General features: G+C 42.5%; 1 protein-coding gene across 1 annotated transcript in view; it reads left to right on the top strand.

Annotated features, from left to right (window-relative positions):
* The window catches only part of PGM5 (phosphoglucomutase 5), a 196,160-nt gene that overhangs the window by 159,750 nt on the left and 15,950 nt on the right, over nucleotides 1-20,460 (top strand). The gene's annotated exons all lie outside the window — the stretch shown is intronic.

The raw sequence follows: 20,460 nt of genomic DNA, 5'->3' as shown, positions 1-20,460 counted from the left end.
GAGAGAGCATGAGAGGGAGGAGGGTCAGAGGGAGAAGCAGACTCCCTGCTGAGCAGGGAGCCCGATGCGGGACTCGATCCCGGGACTCCAGGATCATGACCTGAGCCGAAGGCAGTCGCCCAACCAACTGAGCCACCCAGGCGCACTCACCCTGGGTTTTGAAGTAGAGTCCTTGATGAGGTGATTCCTTGAGATGAACTAGTGGTTCCATCTGCAGAGCTGCTTTTGTGGAGAAGTAGAGAAGCAAAGAAAAACTTACTGCCTCTCATTTTAGAGTTACTCCAAATTTCCAATGATAATTTGCCAAAGTTGTGCCCTAGAATGAGACCAGAAAGGGTTTTCTTTCTTTCTTAGTGGTTTAGTGTGTTTTTCTTAAAATGGTATCTTTCTTTGGAGAGTCTCAAAGAACTTGATAAATATGTGCCATAGATCCTTAGAGCTGATGATGGAACCAGAAGGTCTGTTTGGGGTCAGATCATCTCAGATGGGGAAGTAGAGGTCTGGGAGGCTGAGAGCTAAGAGCATGAAGCTAGTATAAGGTCCTTGGCCCTTTCCTGTCAGGATCACAGGCTTTCCATGCAAGGACGGGCCACGCCCTGCCAACATAATTTGTCAGTGAGTACATTTCGCCCAAGATAGTACCAAATCATGCAAGAATTGGAGGCTTACCCTCTCTTTCCATATAAAACCCTTCTACTTTTCATGTTGGGAAAGGAGATTAAAGCAAGGCCCTAAAACTCCAGAGCTACATACAGGGTGAGGAATGATATTCCTGGCTTTACCAACTCTGACTCACTCTGACTCGAGGCTATTTTTTCTCAACATTCTTTTCCCTATTTGCACAGGGTAAGTAATTATGATAAGTAGTTATGATACTTGCTTATTTGTATTTACCTTCCACACTGACTGCAGGAGTGTGACATCTGGGCCTTTAGACATGTGTGAAAACGATCCTGTGCACAAGTGAGTCTCTCTCTCAAGTGTTCCACAACAGCCAAGTGGTGCCACTTTTTTTTTCCAGAGCTTCCTTTGAAGCTGAAAACTTCCATAGGCCTGCTCCTAGAGGGTTGTGTGTTAAGTACTGCTTCAGTCTGTGGGTAGAGAAAACATAAGTAATGCTTGTTTCAGTGGTCAGTACTCTTTATTTTCCATCCTGTTGGTTCAAAGAGTTTGCCATTTTGAATGGTTGAGGAATCCTTTTGTTGATCGTGTTCTTCTGATCAATAATCTGCCTTCCCTTTTTAATCATGAGCGAGGGTCTTCCCAAACCTGGATAGGTGGGCCTCACTGTGTTTAGCTCAGGATCCAGCTCAAAATTTTACATTAAGCTAGAATTCCTTATTAAAATCCCTTATATCATTGACTCACCAACTGAAGCCCTGTTGCATAATACATGTAAGTCAAGGTATAATTTAGAATAAGGTTTGAAAAGACATCTACACCCCTAAGGAAGAGGAAGAAGACCCCCAGTAGACTCACCTGTCTCATCACTGCTGAATCACACCTAGGCACTTAAGTTTGACTGTTCGGGGCCTCCTTACAGCATTGCCTCCCAGGACCCCAGCTTCTGCCTTTGAAGAGCTCTGGAAGGAAAAGCCTTTGGCCAACTGTTAACAGAGATCAAAGATACAGCATGCTACTGAGGTTATTACTGATCTGTGGCCTGATGGGGAAAGACCAGCTGTGTTGCTTCCTCAACTACAGAGACCTCTTCCTCCTTTCTAGCTTGTTCCAATTTGCAGCCCAGAAAACAGAACAAATACCCATCCCCCCCGACTCAGATACCCAGTAAAGTACCTCTTGAATGTGTAGAGATTCCATTGATAAACTTGTCCAATTCAACAGGTATTCATGTTTTACCTGCCTTAACTCAATACCCACCTACATTCCCATCAATAGCAAAAGGACTAGAGAGTTCTCTTCAACTGGCTTCTCAGCAACTGGCTATTGTACTTTGCATGAAGAGTTTCTTGTCCATACATCTTTTTTAAAGTTTTTATTTAAGTTCCAGTTAGTTAACATGCAGTCTTATATTAGTTTCAATACACTGTATATAATATAGTGATTTAACAAATCCATACATCACCTGGGGCTCATCACAAGTGTCATCCTTCATCCCCATCACCTATTTCCCCCATCCCCCTCCCTCCTTCCCTTCTGGTAACCATCAATTTGTTCTTTATAGTTAAGAGTCTGTTTCTTGGTTTGCTCCTTTCTTTCTTCCTTTTTTTTTTTTTTTTGGTCCCTTTGCTGCTTTGTTTTGCTTCTTAAATTCTACATATAAATGAAGTCATATAGTATTTGTCTTTCTTTGACTGACTTATTTCATTTAGCATGATACTCTGTAGCTCCATATATGTCATTGCAAATGGCAAGATTTCATTCTTTTTTATGGTTGAGTAATATTCCTGTGTGTGTATGTGTACCACAACTTCTTTATCCATTCATCAATCAGTGGACACTTTGGTCCAGACATTTTAAACACATGGGAACAGAACATGTTTTAAATATTAATACTGTGGTTGCCTCATAAAAGTGTTCATAACCATCCTGGGGATGCAACTAGGAAAATCTGTGGTATAGGCTATATGCAGAAAAGTCCCTGCTCCTGCCTATAGATTTATTTGGGTCCATTTTTACAACAGTTATTATGGTATTTGTTTTCAATGATTTAAAATAATTTAATTACATCAAAAATATTTTTAAAGAATTCTGTCCATCTACCCCTAGGAATGGGTGGTGAGGGGACGAAGAAGATGAGGGGCTCTGGGGAGAGGAGAACGTGCTTGCCTTGCCCTTGCTCTGTGTTCTTGCTTAATCAGGAAGGAAAGCCTTTAAGGCCTATTTCTGGAAGATCACATAGTTTTGAAAATACAAGATTACTTTAATTTTACTGGCAATCAGTAGACCTTCAACAAGCCCTCAAACCAGCTGGTAATAATTTGGAAAAAGGGATGAGCCAAAAGGATTTAAGTTCACAGGTGACCAGAAACAGTCCCATTGTTTTTCACTTTCTTTCCCACCAAGCTTATTAGCAGGACTGCTCAATTAACTTTTTATTTACCTTCTCTCCTTTTCCCTTTGAACCTGAGGGTGGAGTAGCTCATGAACAATAAAAGATCCAAAAGCAAAAGGAAGAAGTTTTGTTAAGGGCTGGATAATCACATCCTGATAATGAGCTCGTGGCTAATCAACAGTTGGCTTTGGTACTTTAATTGCAGAATAAAACCGCACCCTACCCCACCCCAAGTTTTGGAAGGAGACCAGTTTTCCCCAACCCTCCTTACAGTTGAGGGAATTTATGTATTTCTGATAGTCTGTATATAGACTACTTTAAGGACCAATTATCTAAGCACCAGGAGTCATATAGGGCATTCATCCATCTGACCAAGAGCTGGTGGCCATTTTGCTCTACGTGTTCTTATTATGACTTTATAATCCAGAAATGTTAAGTACAGAGCCATTTTGTGTTACATTGGGAGAATATAATTTTTCACCTAAACGAGGATACATTTGAGAGTGAAAGGGGGCACTAATAACAATTATGTTGAGACTGCCCCAAATAAAACAGAACTTGGGTTACTCTAGTTACATACCTTCATGCTACCCTAGAGCTGACCATCTCTTTAGAGATGGGCTTCCGAGGGCACTATCAGTATAAGCCTAGTAGTACAGAGAGGATGTGCCAGGAACGAGGAGTTGGATCCATGGTTCCAACCAAAGCTACACACCAGGACCATTTGGGGCTTTGGTAAAGATACCTGGGCTTGGGCCTCACTCCCAGAGATTCTACCTTAATTGTTCTAGGGTGGGGACTGCATTTTTGAACAGTTTCCCAGATGGTTCAAATTAGGTGAGTGCTCCCAAACTTTAGTGTTTATTTAAATCACCTGGGGATCTTGCTAAAAATGCAGATTCTGACTCGGTCTGATGAAGGCCAGAGAGTCTGCGTTTCTCGCAAACTCCCAGGCAATATTATGTTGCTGGTCCAGGAGCCACACTTTGAATAGCAAAGAGTTAGATGAACTGCTAAGCCTTAAAGACAAGTCACTGAATTCTTTAACTTAAGCAGCGCAACACCTCTTTTTAGTGCCCTTGTGTGCATGGGCCACTATCCTCTGGATTCCTCTCTCTGGTAGCCCACCCAACTTGACTTAGGCAAAAGTGACCTCCTGTCAGCCTCCCCCTGTTCCTCCTCCCTCCAGAAGACCCCTGCTTCTTTCAGTGTCTTCAACTCAGGAAGTGGCAGGTTCAGCCAAAAACCTAGGAATCATCCTTGACTCCCCACCCATACCCTAGTCTTAGCACAGCAACCAGAATGATTAAAAAAAAAAAAAAATTAGATCCCCTCATCTCATTGCTCTGCTAAAATCCTTTAGTGGTGCCCCATCTCACTCAGAGAAGAGCTAGAACCCTTACCATGGTATCAGGCCCCCTCCTGGAAATGGTCCCCTTCTCCCTCTGACTGCATCTCCTACCTCTTGTCCTATTTCTGAGCTCCAGCTGTTGTTCTGTGCACGTGCCAAGAATACTCTGCCTCAGGACACTTACAACGGCTGTCTCCCCTGCCTGGAATGCCTTTCCCTCCATTAACTGCAAGGCTAGCCCTCCCCCTTCTCAATGAGGCTTCCCCTGGCCACCCTGTGTAAAATCACCCTGACACTCAAGTACCGCTGATCTTTGTCACCCTGCTTTACTTTTCCTCCATAGCACTTACCCCTATCTCACATACATATTTACTTGTTTTACTGTGTCTCTCCCAGGGGAATGTAAACACCAGGAGGCTAGGATTTTGTCAGTATTCTTTACTGTATCCGCAGTGCATACAATACTACCTGGCAGATGGTACATGCCCAATAGAATTTTGCCAAACCAATGAAATATTCAGTGTTAATTACTTTGGAATATCTCAGACTGATGATATCACATGAGAGACTGAAATATTCTGTACTCAGTATGAACCTTGGTGCTATCCTCAGTTTTCTCCTATGCTTGAAAGTTTGAATAAAATCAGTTGTCATTTTTAAGTTCCCTACAATGTGCCAGGCACCATTCTAGGTACTTTAGGTCCATCCATTATTGTATGAATCGTTCCAGTGGGGCCCCCCCAGAGTGGAATTATCATCTTGCTTTGGCGGGTGAGTAAACTGATTCAGGGAACCATTAATACTCAGGGAACAGGTAATTTCTGGATTGGAGAGTCAAACTAGGTCTTAATAAAACCTGCTAATCCTTGAGGTCCAAGGAGGGAGGATTTCCTCTTACCTGTGCTTGAACCCAAGGCTGCACCTGGAGCCTTGGTTCAGTGTTTTCTTATTGAGATATATATATATAATTTTTTTCTCACACCAACCAAGTCCCTCATTCTTAGACACCACTGGGTACCCATCAATTAAATTCACTTCTGACACTAACTACCTGGAGTTAGCCCAGGCCCCACAGATCAAGGGCTCAGTCCCACAAGACTGCCTCCACTTAAGATACCAGTGGAAAATGGCGTGCCCAGTTTCCCCACATTTCTGTCCATTAGAATACAAATTCAGGGGTTCCTGTGATCTTCTCCTTAGGTTTGGTAATTTGCTAGAATGACTCACAGAACCCGGGAAAGCACTTTATTTACTATTGGTGGTTTATTATAAAAGACACAATTTAAGAATGGCCAAATAGAAGAGAATCATAGAGCAAAGTATGGAGGGAAGGGCGCTCAGAGCTCCCATGGCTTCTCCTGGCATGCCACCCTTCCAACACCTGGAGGTCTTCACCAACTCAGAAGCTCTCTGAACCCTGTTTAGGAGTTTTCTATAGAGGTTTCATTACATAGATATGATTGATTAAATCACTGGGCACTGGTGATGGAACTCAACCTCCAGCCCTTCTCCCTTCCTGGGAGGTGGGGATTTCCAGCCCTCTAGTCCCCTGATTGGTTCCTCAGGCTACAGCCCTCATTCTGAAGCCATCTTGGGATCCACAAGAATCACCTCATCAGCATAAACTCAGGTGTGGTTGAAAGGGACAAATTAACAAATCCACTCCTATCACTTAGGAAGCTCAAAGGATTTGGGGAGCTCTGTGCCTGGAACCAGAGAGAACGACAAAATATATGTTGTTTTTAGACTACACTTAAGGATGTGGGTTCATGTGAGTGCTTTGAAAACAACCAGGTGTCTCTCCCTTAATTTGAATTGACAATGAATAGGTTTTAAAAAATTATTTAAAAAATAATGTTCTACATACATGTTAGGACTTATACTCAACAGGGGTCTAAAGTGAGTGATTAAAAACTCAGAGAATAAAATTAGAAACTGAGATAGTATGTGTGATGCGGAAGAGCTAGAAACAGTGGAGTTCAGAAATGACATATAAATGGATACTCAGGTATTCAATTTTCATGACGAGATGAAAATGTATATACGTGTATATGTATATGTGTATATGCTTATGTATGTACGTGTGTGTAAACGTATATACATATAACACACGTATAGATACACGATTTTGGATTCATACTAAATATATATCAAAAACATGTTATTTAAAAAGAAAATCTGCACAGAGATTTATTCATAGCCATACATGAAGAAAAAGATGAAATACTTCATTTTCTTTTTTGCCTCAGAGTTTAGTCTGTACTTGCTGTAATTTGAAAATACAGAGGAGGGTGCAGTGATGTAGAGGGTTTACAAAAGAAACACGTGGTTAAAGGGTTGGGATATACACTCTCTGGCCAAGTTAAAGAGCTGGCTTATTTTGCTTGTAAGAGAGGCATGACCTGGAGGTCCTCAGGAATTTAAAGAATAATATGATGCAGAGAAAGATGGCCAGCTGTTCTCCATAACTAATGAATACGTAATTTGATGAAATAAACTCAAGCTGAACTGGAAGGGATTCAGACTGACTGTTAGAACAATTTCTCAACTGTGAGGGCGCCTGCCCAACAAAGATGGCTGGTCTGTGCTTTTCTACAAGTCTCTAGGACCGCAGAGATTCAAATAATTCTTAAATATAGGCAGGGCGTGGAAAGGATGGCACAAGGCAATGTCTCAACATTTTCTAGAACCTTAAAATTGGGGTTTTGTGATAATTATTTTTAAAAAAAAAAGGAAAGAAAAAACAAGTTCTGGTCAGGTGGGTTAGATTTCCCTCTAGTGGCATAAAAAGGAATTTAGTACAGCTGTGTGTGAACAAATCCACGTCCCTTGGAGCTGAATGAAACTTGAGAAAGAAGCCAAGATGTATGGGTTTTCTTTATTTCTACTCACTTAGGTGAATAGCCTCATAAAAAGTGTGGGTGAAACAGTCCTTCTTTTTCTCCCTTAGATATTGCAATCTGGACTCATGCTCTGCTATCACTATGGATTGTTTTCCTTGGAACTGAGAACTAGGGGAGATCATCTGTTGTCTGTTGGTGTGTGAAAAACTCCCTTGGACTGGGAGTTTGGCAGGTGTTTCGCAGGGGCTAGTGTCTGTCACGGTACGGGGATGATTAGGGCTTTGATGACAATGGGCCTTTCCCTGCCTCTGCTGGGATCAGAACTCCCTTCACGGTCCTGAGTGGGCGTTCTAGCATGTGTGGGAAAGTGTGTGCCCTGATGAGAGCTGACAGCCACTGTAAACCACCATGTTGAGCCCACAGACAGAGTCTAGCTCAAATCCCCCTTTTTTGGGAGTAAGCACAAAAGAGACCCTTATTCCAAATCTTTTAAGGCTATCTGACATTGTCAATTTATCCCAAGAACCGGGTGGCCTTAAGAAGCAGAAGAACTGAAAGTCGTGCCTTGATTCTGGCTTTGAGTCAATTTTAAATGAAGGTTTAGAGATCCAAAGCTCTGAAAAAAAATATTTCCCCTCCCTATTTCCCCATACATAATTCAAAAATAAAACAATAATATTTCCCCATACATAATTCAAAAATAAAACAAAATTAACTTTGAAAGTAAATGTAAGGAAATTAACAAAATTTGTTTTTTTGCCTTATGATGCTGTTTATTTTGGTGTCTCTGCTTTGCTGTGTCCAAAGCACATGCCTAACCAACTATTGGTTAACCTGGCACTGTTTATGTCCACAAATCACAGAGTCTTGCTGGATCTTGTTTACTCAGCCTGAAAAGGGAGCATGAATGAATTTGCCTTGGTCACACAAGTACAGAGGGTCACTGGCCATAACTCCTGTCACCAGATGAGTGGGTTTGACAACTGTGGCCAGCACAATCTGGCTTTCCCAGCATCCTCTTTGTTCCAGCCTAGATACATAGCACAACCTAGTTTCTGTGCCCTTTAGCAGAAAGCTACTCAAAGTTCATCGGCTGGTGGTGATTCAGGCTTTCTTTGAAGAGGTGCCCTTCCTTGGTGGATAGTAAATCATTTGCTTTGCTCATAAATAAGAGTGTATCTTGGTAAATGAATACTGGTGGTGAAGGTGGAGATTGCCCGTGACCTTCAGGAGAAGGCTGTGGACTAGACCATGCACTCAAGCAGCATCAGGAGGAGGCATTGCCTGGGCTCGCCACCGTGGTCACGCACTTTTCCTGGGGAACGTATGATGTGGGTGGTTGAGGGGAGGAATGCGGCTGTTTTAGCTCTCCTGCCTGCTCTTGGATGATTTTAAGTTTGACATCCTAATCCCCAAAAAAGAAAGCCTTTTGAAGATGCATGTGAGGGAGTTCCCCCTTCCTTTGTTTTTGCCTCCCAGGAAAGCTAGGCCATATGACAAACTCCAGAAGGGCAGCATTTCCATACCAGAATGCTTAGGTCTTAAGCAGGAGAGAAAACAATGAAAGGTTTTATGAAAATCTTGCTTTATGGGTTTTTGTTTGTTTTTGCTTTGGGTTTTGTTTCCAAACATTTTGGTTCATAAAAATCATCATGTGAGGTACTGTTTGTAGGTTGGGGCCTGTGTATTCTAGGCTTAATGATAGCGGTGTGGGAAGTAATGAGGCTATGAGAGTGTTTTAATATACAGGTTTTATTATTCAGGTATGGTGAGACCAACAGATCAGGTGACAATTGCCATTGAAAGGATAGCTTGTTAGTCACCCTTCTCAAGAGGAGGGGCACAGCACTCCATGCGGGGCCACAGGGGGAAACACCATGGTCAGTTATGAGGCAGAAGTAGAGGGAAATGTGGGCTAAGAGCTTTTATTGTGGTTTCTATAGAAAGGAAGAGACCAGGCAGTGTAAGGAGGCTTAGGATTGGCTAATTTGAAGATTTTCAGCAGGCTCTGGGGTAGGTGGGTGTCCCTGGTTGTCTGATACCTGACCCATGGGTGATGAGGGCTGGTAGAGAGTGGCCCAGAATGTGAGAGCCCCGTCGGGAGATGATTGGAGATAGGACTTTGGATCACTTGGTCTGCATATGAAAGGTGTGTAACTAGGGCACCCATTTGCTATCTCTAGAAATCAGCTAACCCTGGAAGGGGCAGTCCCTTGCAGTATCAGCAAGGCCCCAAGATGTCAAAGCATCACAATAAAAGACTTGCATAATATGGAGAGGAAAAGAGAAAACCACAGTCACTTTTTCAAGTGGATAAAATTGCTTGGGGGCACCAGGATTTTGGCCCAGTGACCCATTGTTCAAAGGTTGGGCTTTGGAATCATGCATCCTTGGTCTTGAGCCCTACATGTGCCATTTTCCAGTACTGTGATCTTGGGTAACTTAACTTCTGTAAGTTTCAGTTACTTTTCAGTTATATGGGGATCAAAATACTTTTTATTTCATAGGATTGTTGTGATTATTAAATGAGATCATTCATACAAAGTGTTTTGGGCAATGTCTGGCACATACAAAATGCTAAGTAAATGTTAGTTACTATTATCATTGTTCTTACCATTATTTTTATTACTAGCAGTGTTGACTAGTTTTCTGATCACCTGAGGATCAAAGAGTCTCAGACTAATTAGTAACCTGTTTTATAATGGAATTAACCTGTCTTGTCCTATCTTTTCCCATTAAATTCTCTGAAGGCCACCTGGATCTGTGGGAGATGATGTCTTAAGAGAAATGGCAGCTTCTAAAGATCTTGGTCTTACAGGAGGGTGCCCGGGCCCTTGTGATGTGGTGTGTTAGATACGCCGTACTGTCTAGAAAGGTTTAAAAATGAAGTTGAGATTCTCTACCTGTCTTTCTGTTCCCCCCCTCACTCCTCCTATCTTTTAGAATCCCTACACTGACGGGGATTGTGGAACAAATTTGCTGCCCTCCTGGCTTGAAGCAAGAAGTACTGAGTTGGGGTTGTTCAATAATCCTATTTTATCCAAGATGGCGTACAATTAGTTGGTTATTCCCAGCTCATTTGCCAGAGAGAAATGATGTTTTCATTATGTTCAATTAGCCAACATATAGTACAGAGAGAAATGATTTAAAGAGAAGAGCAGGTGTGAGGCAAAGTGTAGCCTTATTAGAGAGAAGATTCTGGAATCTCTGTTGCTGGTTATGAGGTGCTTGCCAGCGTCAGAGTATTCAATGCAAAAAATGAGTCCCATGGAAGAGGTGTAAACAAGCTTTTTTCTATAAGGGGCCAGATAGTAAATACTTTGCAATTTTGCTTGCTGTATTAGTTTGCTAGGGGTGACATTACAAAGTATCACAGACTGGGTGGCTTAAACAGTAGAAATTGACTATCTCCCAGTTCTGGAGGCTAGAAGTCCAAGAGGAAGGTGTTAACAGGGTTGATTCCTTCTAAGGGCTTCGAGGGAAAGATCTGTGCTTGACCCTCCTTGGTTTGTGGATGGCCTTCTCTGTCTCTTCACATCATCTTCCTTCTATGTATGCCTGTGTCCAAATTTTTCCTTCTTAGAAGGACACCAGTCATATTGGATTAGGACCCACCCCAATGACCTCATTTTAACCTGATTGTCTCTGTAGAGACCCTATCTCCAAAGAAGATCACTTTCTGAGGGATTGGGGGTCAGGACTCCAACACAGGAATTTCGGGAGGGAGACCCAACTCAACCCATCACATCAGTCCTATGGTCTGTGTTGTGACTTCTCAACTGCCATTGAAGCCGAAAAGCAGCCATAGACAATGCATAAATCATTTAGTAAATTTATTTATAGATAATATGTATTCCTATATATATATGTATTCCTCTGTGTGTGTGTGTTTATATATGGATAAAAATTTTCAAGTTTTCAGAAAAAGTATCAAAATATCTCTGGAAACCCCCAAATTTGACGTTTAGAGATTGAACTCCTTGGCTTTTGGTTGCAATGAAACGTGAGGGGAAAATCTCTTAGAGCATGTTTGTATTCATGAAATTCAATTCCTTTTGTAGGTTTTTTATTTTTTATATTTTGAAGAAGGTTTCTTCTTCCTATTTAAAGCAGTTGCTTACAGATAATTTTCAGATGAGCAGCATTATATTTTGGAAGGAAAAGGAAAAATATTAAGGAAGATGCAATAAATGGGATGAAAAAAGAAAAGCATGAGGGAGAGCTCTGGAGAATACTTGGAATGTATGAGAAGCATTTCCGCAGGTGCAGGAAGCTAGCGGAGCCTTAACATTGTACTGTGGAGCTGAATGGGGCTTCCAGGAGTTGGTAGGAGGCGCTTGCACTTCAGATGCTTTATCCGTGATCCTCAAACCCATTCACTAAAGAAGCCCCAAGTCCCACAGGAAGCAACAGGTCTATTGTTACTTTTTGTTCTTTGTTTGCTGTTAGTTACATCTTCAGAAATTACATTTAGGACATCCAGTGTGGTATACAACAAAACCTAAGACTTGGATGATTTACTGAGGTTTTCCAGCTGCACATTTTATTTTTTTTATTTGAGAGAGAGAGAGAGAGAGTACAAGTTGGGGGAAAGGCAGAGGGAGAGAGAGAGAAGCAGGCTCCCTGGTGAGCAAGGAGCCCAACGCGGGGCTCAATCCCAGGACCCCGGGATCACAACCTGAGCCGAAGGCAGATGCTTAACTGACTGAGCCACCCAGGTGCCCCTCACCCCCCCAGCTGTGCATTTTATACTTTGTTTAGCCATGTGAGCATTTTGATATTGGTGAATCAAGCCCCCGACCTTGACTTATAGTCACATGATATGTTTCATTCCGATATTGCTCAGAATTTGCAATCATCATCCTTTTAATGAGTAAGGTTTGATAAAAAGCTTAAAAGCAGCTGTAATTTAGACTGTTTCTTTCAGCATTTTAAACTCTTGCTACCCGAAGGACCAGCAGCATCAGCATCACCATTACCTGGTTGCTTCTTAAAATGGAGACTCTGTACCTCTCCCACCCTCGCCAGACCTGCTGAATCTGATTCTGCATTTTAACAAGCTTCCCAGATAATCCATGTGCACAATCAAGTTTTAGAAGTCCTGCTATGACGACCTTCATGATCCTTCCACTTCTGCTAGAGCAGAAAAATCCCTCGAATGCCCAACCACTAGGAAGCAGGGTGACTGGCCTCTGCTCTTCCCTCCTCCTTCGAGAAAGTTACAAAAAGTACAGAATCTAACTCAGACAAATATCCCAAGCCCTTTGAAGACCTGTTTCTGCCTCTCAATTAATGAAAGGCGAAACAAGAAAATCAGTTTCATTTTGCATCTCCATAGAAACCCTGCCTTGGTATCAACTCCACGGTGTTAGACTGTGTTTTCTTCACACAGTTATACCAGGGAAACTGAGTGATTCAAAATAACCTAGGGATGAAGTAAAGAAAGTTCTAATTTGATTTTACTGAGATAGGGAGACTTCCTAAGAAGTGTGGGTAGACAGTCTAGCACTATTTCAATTGCTAGGTAAAGGTCAATAATGTACTTAAAATACTGGAGGGTTATATGGCAGCTGCGTTTTACAGGCAAAGTCCAAAAGAGCATGTTCTTGCGTCAAAAGTAGAAGAAATGCTCAGTCACCGCACTCATAAAATGTATATGAACTGTCCATAAATTCCACTGGTAAGTCCTTATATCACGAAGAGGAATCTCTCTTCAAGTAGAGGGTCATTTCTGTCTTTTTAGTGCCTGGTGTGAATGACTTTTCTGCTATCCTGCCTCCACCGGGCAACTCAGGCAGCCCCATAGAAATGTTCTTTCCACCTTGCTCCTGCCGTTCACGCTTCGTGTAACAGTCCCTGCTAACTCGCAGCTTCGGAAACTGATACACCCTTAAGGAATGTGTTCCAAGTGCAGTGACGTCTGTTCCTTCTGCTTTCAGCATTATCTTGTCCAGCTGCAACCTGATTGCGTTCCTTCTGGCTGGAGAGATGGGGCCGCGGTGCAAACACAGGGGAAGGCGAGCTTTCCTGGGGCTGGGCCTGTCTCCCTGATGCAGAGCGGTGTTACCTCTGATGGGAGTGACTTGGGGTGCCTTTCGTTCAGAGAGCTGAGGATGCTTCTGCTGTTCTTAATCCTTTTTTATAAATCTGATCTTCCATCAGGAAATATAATATGAATTTCATTTTATGGGCAAGGAAGCAGAAGCCCAAAGGGAATATTGTCTGTCTTCCAAAGGTCAACCTGTTGGGGCTGGGCGCTGGTCCACCCACCTTGCTGTTCTAGCAAGCCAGGCTTCCTGCTTCAAGAATAATAATAGTGTTCATTATATGTATCCCATGTATCCTGTACACCGGCTCGGTAGAAAGCTACACATTTTGTGTCCGTGATGTCTTATTCTCATCCCAATCCAATGTGATAGGTATTCATCTATCCACGTCTTACAAATGAGAGAACTGTATCCCTGAGAATTTGAATAACCTATTTCTAAGTAATGTGGCTGGTATTTGAACCTAGACTCTGACCCCAAAGACCATGGTCTTAACTGTCCAGAACTTTGGGGCTGCACACCCACCTGTGAAAAAGAAAGCAGAGTAACCAGGGTGCCCATCCTTGGTCTGGCATACCGTCGATGCTCCCCCCACCCAGTGCATCCTCTGAGAGTTCTCAGGTGCAGTCCTTGAGTCTCACAGTTCCAGAGTAGCGGGAAGTCTAGTCTCTCTTTCAGACTAGAATATGTCCTCAACAAAGGGCTAGTCCTCTCTTAGAAGGCTGTACCTTCTAGAAGCTAGGGAACACCACAACGCTGCCTGTAACCAGTTCTATCCAGTGGGCTGTGCCGTGGCAGGTGTGGGAAATGCAGAGAGACTTTCACTTTTCCCAGGAGAAGCCATATCACCACCCCATGTGGGCCTCCCCGGGGGGCGTGGGTGGACCTGGAGGTAGGGGTGGGGCTGGCCTTCCACCATCTAGCTTCCTGGGCCTTAGCAGCTCCTCAGCAGGGAGAGGACAAGAACCCACCCTCTGCGGGCTCCCTCAGCCAGGAGTTCTTCCTGCCCAAGTGGGCCTGGGGTCTCAGTGGCTCCGCTCTGTGGCTTCCTTCACATGGCTGCCCTGCTAGGCTCTGGTATAGCCCAGGGGGCTGGCTTGAGAGGAGACTGTTCCTGATTCTAGTCCTGCATCTTCATCCTGGTCAGCGCAGTCCATGCTGAGAATTTGAATAACCTAGTCTCAGGGGGTAGTGTGAGGGAGGGGATCTCAGTCCCTTCACTCCCCAGAAGTTTCCTGGGCTTCTTGCACAAATCTGCCAACTTTCCCTCGCCGTCTTCAAGCTCCTCACCATGAGAATCTCTATTTCAGAAAAAAAGAAAATTGTAATTAGGATGTCCTAGATTCCTGGATATGTGACTATGCAGGTAAGATGTATACTCATTAATATCAAAATAATTTCATTGCTTCTGCTCCGTGATTGATTGTTCCGTGGTAGCAAATTCAGATGCCACCAAGACAAGCGGCACATCTTCGATTAGGGCTAGTTTAAGGCAACAGAGCCCAGTAGGAACTCAGGGGGGACACTGTTCTCTCCAGGTATCGCCTTATTAATATAGGAGTCCAGGGTGGCCAGATTTTCTGGATTTTTAGAAATCTGGGTTTTCACATGAAATTTGATTTTTTTTTTTAAGATTTTATTTATTAGACACAGAGAGAGCACCAGCAGGGGGGTGGGGCGGGAAGAGCAGGCAGAGGGAGAGGGAGAAGTGGGCTCCCTGCAAGGAGCTGGACACAAGGCCCAATCCCAGGACCCCAGGATCACGACCTGAGCTAAAAGCAGATGCTTAACCTACTGAGCCACCCAGGTGCCCCCAAATTTGATTTATTTTACTTTATTTTATTTAAATTCAATTAATTGGCATATGGTGTATTATTAGTTTCAGAAGTAGAGTTCAGTGATTCATCAGTCTTACGTAACACCCAGTGCTCATTACATCACGTGCTGTCTTTAATGCCCATCACCCAGTTACCGCATCCCCCCATCTCCTCCCCTCCGCAACCCTCAGTTTGTTTCCTATGGTTAAGAGTCTCATGGTTTGTCCCTCTGATTTCATCTTGTTTTATTTTTCCCTCCCTCTCTTTATGCTCCTCTGTTTTGTTTCTTAAATTCCACATATGATAATTGTCTTTCTCTGATTGACTTACTTTGCTTAGCATAATACCCTCCAGTTCCATCCACGTCAATCCAAATGGCAAGATTTCATTCTTTTTGATGGCTAATATTCCATTGTATGTATGTTTGTGTGTATGTGTATATGTATATATCACATCTTCTTTATCCATTTATCTGTTGATGGACATCTTGGCTCTTTCCACAGTTTGGCTATTGTGGACATTGCTGCTATAAACATCGGGGTGCAGGTGCCCTTTTGGATTGCTACATTTGTATCTTTGGGGTAAATACCTAGTAGTGCAATTGCTGGGTCATAAGGTAGCTCTATTTTCAACTTTTTGAGGAACCTCCATACTGTTTTCCAGAGTGGATGCACCAGCTTGCATTCCCACCAACAGTGTAAGAGGGTTCCCCTTTCTCTATATCCTCACCACCATTTGCTGTTTCCTGACTTGCTCATTTTAGCCATTCTGACTGGTTTCACTCATATGTGGAATATAAGGAATAGTGCAGAGGACCATAGGGGAAGGGGGAGAAAACTGAATGGGAAGAAATCAGAGAGAGAGACAAACCATGAGAGACTCTGGGCTCCAGGAAACAAACAGAGGGATACAGAAGGGAGAGGGGGAAGGGGTGTTATTCTTGAAGTAGGGGGGAAGGGGTAACTAGGTGATGGGTATTAAGTCAGGCATGCGATGTGATGAGCACTGGGTGTTATATGCAACTAATGAATCGTTGAACACTGCATCAAAAACTAATGATGTACTATATGTTGACTAATTGAACGTAATAAAAAAATAAATTATAAAATATGGCTAGTACCCCCCCCAAAAAAGATAAAAACTTCTTCACAACAAAGGAAACAGTCAACAAAACTAAAAGGCAACCTACAGAATGGGAGAAGATATTTGCAAATGACATTCAGATAAAGGGCTGGTATCCAAGATCTACAAAGAACTTATCAAACTCAACACCCAGAGAACAAACAATCCAGTCAAGAAATGGGCAGAAGACATGAACAGACATTTCTCCAAAGAAGACATACAAATGGCCAACAGACACATGAAAAAATGCTCCACATCACTTGGCATCAGGGAAATACAAATCAAAACCATAACTGAGATACCACCTCACATCAAAATTTGATTTTTAAATACTGGCAGGAAAATGAATACAAAAAAAGCAAAACCTTGTGTGAAGGACTCCTAGTAATTGTTGGCTAGGTGATTCAATCCAGCGCTCCCTCTGGGGGAAAAAAAAAAAAAAGAGGCTGAAAGAAATATATACAAGCATTTTGGGAAAAGCATCAGTGACCAATGACCTAATAAGTTGGTAAGTCAAATAGGGAAAAGGTTGGAGCTCAGGGAAATGAGCCAGAGCATTCTCTATGGTAAGGTATTTGCCTGTCAAGGAGAGGTGCTAGGAGAAGCTGCTTTTGGCAAATTACATAAGGTGTGGGTGACAGGCCTCAGGTCCAGGTGGAAACCTGGTCTATTGCCATCTGTCCCTGCCACACAAAGGACTAATGGGGGGGGGCAGCTAAGAGGCACACTCATGTGGCAGATTGGTGTGGCTGAAGGAAAAATGGTTAGAGTTAAGAACTCACCCAAGGCAGAGATCCTGGCACACCTACCCCTGTTCTCCATTGTAAACTCAAAGGGAATCATCCCAAAAGTATACAGTACAGACTGCAGTCCAGAGCACTATAAATCCACAACTTTGAACAACAAGCTCCCTCCGAAGATGGAGGAAGCTATTCTAAGTCTCAAGTTATTTCTATAAGTAATTTTTCGAACAAAATAACCAGACCACTATGAAAGATGACAAGGCACTTGAAGAGACAAAGCGATGTGCACCAGAATCATTAGAAAATACAGAATAGAGGGTAAGCCACATGAAGGATACAGTGAGGTGTAACAGAGTTTAATTGGAATCTCGAGAGGAGGGACTGGGATATTGGTGAAACTGAAGGAGATTATAGCTGAAGATTTCCAGAACCAAAAGAAATCAACCCACTGGTTCTAGAAGCCCAAGCAGGATAAATAAATGCAAATTCACATCTAGACACGTCAGACTAAAATGGCAGAAAATCAAAGACAGCCAAAAAATATAAATCAAAGATACAGTTATCTGACTACTAATTTTTCAACAGCAACATTGCAAATCAGAAGACGAAAAGAACGGACAGTCAAGAAATGATCTTTCTAAAATGAGAGCAAAATAAAGACACTTAGACAAACAAAAACCGAGAGAATAGGCTGCTGTCAGACCCACACAAAAACAAGTTCTCAAGGACATCCTTCAGTTGGGAGGAATGAAAAGCAAAGAAAGGCTGAAAGGAAGGGTCGATTTGTATAAACATTGGCTGCATAAAACATTAATAAAAATGCCTTCCAGTGCTGAAAATATTTAGCATGTTCTAGTACTGAGAAGTGAAATTCACAGCCACAGTAGCTGTAAGCATCACAAGAGGAACCCTGGTTAAGGTGTACTAAGATGCTTGCGTAGCTGGGAGGAAAGTGAAGGCATAGATCATTATTAGACCTTGATAAGTCAAGGATTCCTCTTGCAATTTCTAGGTAACCATCACAAAGAATATAAAAGAAGAGGGTTTAGCTTCCAACCTAAGAGAGGAAAACACAGAGAACACAACTTAAAAAAAAAAAAAATCAGTCCAAGAGAAAAAAGAAAAACAGGTGAGTCAAAAAGCATATAAGATGGTAGATTTAAACACAAATATATTCATGCTTTCTTTCTTTTTTTTTTTTTTAAGATTTTATTTATTTATCTGAGAGAGAGAGAACGAGAGACAGAGAGCATGAGAGGGAGGAGGGTCAGAGGGAGAAGCAGACTCCCTGCCGAGCAGGGAGCCCGATGCGGGACTCGATCCTGGGACTCCAGGATCATGACCTGAGCCGAAGGCTGTCGCTTAACCAACTGAGCCACCCAGGCGCCCCTCATGCTTTCTTTAAATGCAGATGAAATAAATGCCCTGGGGAAAAGACAGAGTCTGGATTTTTTAAAAAGACAAAGAAAAGCTCATTACAAGAGACACATCTTAAAAAAAAAAAATAGAAAATTTGCAAGTTCAAAGATACATACAAATAAGCAGCTCTTTCTGCCCAGGGGTTCTGTCCTGTACTTTAATAAAAGGTATATACACATAATAACCAAAAATCTAGCTCTGTTTGTTTCAGATAAATGTTGAAAGTATTGCTAAAGATTAAGAGGAACTCTTTATAATGATCAAAGGTTTAATGCCCCCAGGTAGACCTAACAATCTTAAAACTGCAAAGCAAAAAATTGACAAAACCATAAGAAAAAATAGAGGAATCTACAACCCCCCTGGAATATTTTAACACCCCTCTTAGCAATTACTGGAACAAGTAGATACAAAAATTAATAAAACTATAGAATATTTGGACAACATGCCTGACTCAATGGGCATATGTAGATACCATACCAAATACCACTAACATATAAATTCTTTGCATGCCACAGGAACGCATCTAAAAATTAACTATATCCTGGGGAATGAAATAATCCAGAGTACTACCACAAGGGCAATTAAGATGAGAAAGTAATAACAGAATGGATAAGGAAAAGCATTTGGCAACATGCATTTTTATATCATCTATTCACGATAAAAATTTTGCCGCTAGGAATCCAGAGAGAGTCCTTTAACTGCAGAACAATCTGGGAGGTATGCTATGCATGCTGAATTTGACGAATTCATTTAGAGTTCAGATAGGCTGGGCCTCCAGAACTACAAGCATCAACTTTACATATAATTTGTGTGTGTAACTTTTATGTCCTTCCCGGTGATGGCTATGTTCCATAGTTCTTAAAAAGGTAGTTTTCTTTTTTTTTTTTAATATTTATTTGAGGAAGAGAGCACATAAGTCAGCGGGGGCTGGAGCGGCGGGGGGCGCAACAGAGGGAGAGGGAGAAGCAGGAAACCCACTGAGCAGGGAGCCTGATGCGGGGCTCAATCCCAGGACCCTGGGATCACGACCTGAGCCGAAGGCAAAGTTGCTTAACCGACTGAGCCACCCAGATGCCCCAAAAAGGCAGTTTTCAAATAGTGTACCTGGAACAGAGAAACTTTTAAGGCATGAAGACAAATTGTTTTTAAACTTTTTTGAAAATGAGAAGGTCAGTCTAGGGTACTGAGATACCCCGCACCTTTGCAATTAAAATCAAGGCACTGACTGGTTCGGAGCTTAGCTCTGCCCCTTGTCTGCTGTGTAACTTTGAGCAAGTTATGTAACATCTCTGAGCCTCTGTTTCCTCATCTGTAAAATGGGGATCATACCACTTACCTCATAGGCCTTTAAGAAGATTAACTCAAAACATGAATTAGAGTAGTGGTCTGAATGTAGTAGATACTCAGTCTCAGCTATTAAAAATTGTTCAGGGCACCTGGGTGGCTTAGTTGATTAAACATCTGACTCTTGATCTCAGCTCAGGTCTTGATCTTCGGGTCAAGTTCAAGCCACACATGGGGCTCCAGGCAGGGTGTGGAGACTACTTAAAAAAAAAATTGCTAAAGAAGAATCAAAACTTTAGAACCCAAGGCACAAACTATGGATGAAGGCAAAAGGAAGCATTTCTTCTTCCCAAGATTTTGGCAAAGCCAGTGAATCAATTCTCCATCTGGCTGTGGAGCCAACTCTGTTGCCTTTGACCTAAACCCAGCCGTGAAACATAACATTTTCTGGCTTCCAAGACTGCTGAGGCAAGAGCAGGCCTGAATTTGATGTTCGTGGGCTGAGGGCCATCCCTCCCACCCCCCACCACTCCAGCAACCCTCAGTTTGTTTCCTGAGATTAAGAATTCCTCATATCAGTGAGGTCATATGTTTTTCAGCTGTGTGGAAGCTGTGTATTTAGCAAGCAAAGCCTTGTGGCCACCTTCGGTGACAGAGCCCTGAATGCAGGGCTGGGGATGCTGCTGAGGGCCATGTTGTATCTCGTTTCAGTTTATGACAACCCTGTGAATCAGGAATTATTATTAGCCTCCCAATTTTAAGATGAGGCACAGAGAGATGAAGAACCTTGTCTAGTAAGTGTCAGAGCTGGAATTAAA

The sequence above is a fragment of the Mirounga leonina genome, unplaced genomic scaffold (genome assembly GCF_011800145.1).
Source record: "Mirounga leonina isolate KUSES-001 unplaced genomic scaffold, KU_Mleo_1.0 Mir_224, whole genome shotgun sequence".
NCBI lineage: Eukaryota > Metazoa > Chordata > Mammalia > Carnivora > Phocidae > Mirounga > Mirounga leonina.
This window is presented reverse-complemented; position numbering and strand designations above follow the sequence as displayed.